Below are 3,478 nucleotides of genomic sequence, written 5' to 3' on the forward strand. Positions count from 1 at the left end.
GTTAATGGCTATTTGCTGGGATGCTTTGTGGAGAAGGGTGCTAAGCTTGTGTCATGAGTGGTACTACCCATGACATTTTTGTTATCCTTGCTTTCCTTAGAATTGGAATGGAATAGTGATAGGACAGTAAAGGAGTTTTTATACTGGGGGATGAAATCTTTGCAATTCATCCACTTTCCCCATTTGAGATTATAAAAACTCAGTGGAAGGTTTTGATATCATTTTCTCCTCATTTATTGTTTGATTTTTTTCTTTTATTTTGGGTGAACATGTTATTATACTTTAGTTTGTTTTGATAGTCAGCCACTTTCAATCTTTTTGAAAGAAACCAATAAGTGCCTATACTCCTTTCTATAAACTTTATGGTGCCTAGCGCAGTCCCAGTACCCCAGGGAGGCATAGAATAGATGAACTTTCATTGCATGGAGAACACAGAGCTTGATGTGGTGGAGGAGGTGTCATGGAAAGTGCAAAATGACCCATGAACGAGTGAGTGAGTGAACGAATGCATTCAGAGGGAACTCAGAGCACAAGGAGAATCACGATGGGACGTGATTTATCAAGGAAAGCACCAGGCTGGGGAGGAATCCTGTCTAATGTCTTGCAAAAGGCATAGAAGGATGATTGCAAAAGGTAAAAATGACGTGGAAAGAAATAAAGATTTAAGAATTTAAAAAATCACAAGCCATAGTGTAATAATGTTTGACTCCTCGGCTTGGGCCAGTTTGCTTGTGTGGTAAGCAAGATTTCAGGGAATAAGAATTGTTTTTTTGGTGGGGGAAGAAAAGTATTAAAATTATCGAAGGACATACATTTGTGTAGCTGTTCGCGGTTTATGAGAGGGTCTTTTGAGGTTATTTGATGATCTAGCTAAGTACATTTATTCAAATTCAAAATAAGAAAATAGGATCTGATTATTTGAACTTGCTGATTTAGGGAGAAATAATTCGTTTAGATGCACCACAAATTAATCTTCTTTCTAAGAATCAGAATAAACAATTGAAATTCCATTTTGCAGTGAGCTGTTTAGTAATGTCTGTGGGGACCCATTTGTTTATTTGCTTCTGTATGAGTCTTAGGTAAACAGCACACAGCCATATCTATGTGTGTCTGGGTAGCCTTACCCATTTTTATTGTGCAACTTAAAAATTAAGAAACTAAATCTGCTGTACTTAGCAGATCGGTGAAATCACACACAGTGTAAAACACTCCCTCACCTTCTTGCCAAGGATCCCTGGCCTTTGAAGACCGTCCCCGAACAATCAGTCTCTTCTGTATGCCTTTCATTCTTACTGTATTCCAGGCTCCCCCCGTTCAATGTTTTGTTTCTCTGGGTTAAATTTCATCTCAGTTGATTGCCCAATTCACTTTTCATTCAGTCATAATTGTTTTTTTTTGAATTGTCTTAAATTCTCCAATGGATTATGACAATTTGAAAATTAACAATGGCGCCTTAATTGCATGGGGCCTTGCGATCTGCAAAACCCTGTTGGCGAATGGTTTCCCCCTCCCCTCCATCCACCTGTAATTTTTTTTTCAATGTGAAAAGGTAGGAACACATACAAGCATAATACACATGTGGTTGTGATTTATAAAAACATGTGACTTTCTAATATTTATAACTCAACCACAGATGGCAACAATGACCATGCCAAAGACCATGGCAACAATGAAGAAAAATCCAATTGTTTTCAAAATTTATTTTTTTTCTCTTTCTCTCTCTCTCTCTCCCCCCTCTTTTCCTTCATTCCTTCCTTTATATTTAAGAAAAGGATATATATATATATATATATATACATATACATATATATATACACATATATGTATATATATATCCCTTGTTGATTTGAACCTCTCTATGTAGTTCAGGCTGACCTTAGAACTCACAGAGATCCCCCTGCCTCTGCCTTGCTAATGCTGGGATTAAAGAAAGACATGTGCCACCTCACCTAGTCCTCAGTTTTCTTTTGTGGCAGTGGACACATTTACAGAATATCTTCCATATGTGTGAAGAAATAAGACCAGGAAAAGTACCACTACGCTGAATTACTTGCATCTGGGTTCTCAGTGGTGTGGCATTCCTCTTGCCTCTCCCTGGTAACCACTCCCTGGACTTCCTCTTCGGGTAGCTGTTTCAAACCTTTGAACTCTTGCCTTTCCTCTCAGGCTGGTCGCTCCTAGCCTTTAGCCTTGTTTCCAAATTGGCAGAGACTACAGCAGCTCTGAATTGGCCTTTTGAACTTTATATTCAGGTGAGATGGAGCTGAGGGTGAGAGTTGTAGGGAGTGCATTACACCACTCTGAGAGGAAAGAGAATATGAATGTTCAGACGTCATCTGCGATTGCCCGGTTAACTCTCCGTGTTGTAAGGATTAGTCTTGCTGGGGCAAGTAAGCAGGAATCAGGTCATGGAAGGTCACGTGATCTTTTCAAATTTTTTATTTATTTATTTATTTATTTATTTATTTATTTATTTATTTTTTGGAGATGGGTCTGCTGTAACCCAGGGTGACTTCAAACTCACTATATAGCTCTAAGGATGATCTTGAACTGATCCGTCTGCTTCTACCTCTCTAGTGCTGATCTTATATGTGCTACCAAGCCAGGCTTTTGGTTAACCTTTCGTTGCTCAGCATTGTGAGCAGCAGGTAAAGAATGAATGCTGTTTGCCTTCATGGCCTAACTTTTGTGGATTATGTCAGATAGTGTTTCTTGGCACACATTTCTCCTAGACCATCACTTCCACTCTGCCACCCTGCCATTAGTTAGTTACATGACCACTGAGCATGCTTCATGGTTTGGACATCTGAAGAGCAGTTGCAAATGAAATCGCATTCTTATACTTAAATCCCTTATCAATATTTATAGTGTTAAAACTGATGATGAATTTCCCACCATTTAGCTTTCTACTTTCTCCGTCAAAAGCACATGAAGTCAGAGATGTAAAACCACACAAACTGATTGTCACAGTTTCTGTAGCTTACGGTTCCTGGCAGGCTCCATTCATTTCTGTGGACATGGTCTTGCCACACCAACTCAAGAGGTCAACGGAGCTGGGATCTTAACAGATAGGAAGTTTTTGGAATCTACTTCCAAGCTGAATGGTTGATCAAATTCTGTTGTAACTTTCAGGCTTCTTCATTGCTGGGTGTCAGCCGGGAGCTGCTATGGCCGGCAAAGCCCACTTGAATTCCTTTTACCTGCTCTCCTCCATCTTTAAACCAGTAATGGCAAGTGAAGGGCTTCACCTCCTCAGAACGGTTCTGTTTGCCCTTTTCACTCTGCTGTCAGGTTTTCATAACCTGTGATCGCATGGATCCTACTGGAGAAATATAGGGTGATAGCCTTATTGTAAGATGAATTTGATGATAAGCTCAATTGCATAGGATCCTTCTGTCATGTAGTCTAACATATTTATGGCCATGATGTCTTCTTATCACACTCAGAGTCTGGAAACTAGGAAGGGACATGTAAGAAA

The sequence above is a fragment of the Rattus norvegicus genome, chromosome 2 (assembly GCF_021556685.1).
Source record: "Rattus norvegicus strain SHRSP/BbbUtx chromosome 2, alternate assembly SHRSP_T2T, whole genome shotgun sequence".
NCBI classification, from domain to species: domain Eukaryota; kingdom Metazoa; phylum Chordata; class Mammalia; order Rodentia; family Muridae; genus Rattus; species Rattus norvegicus.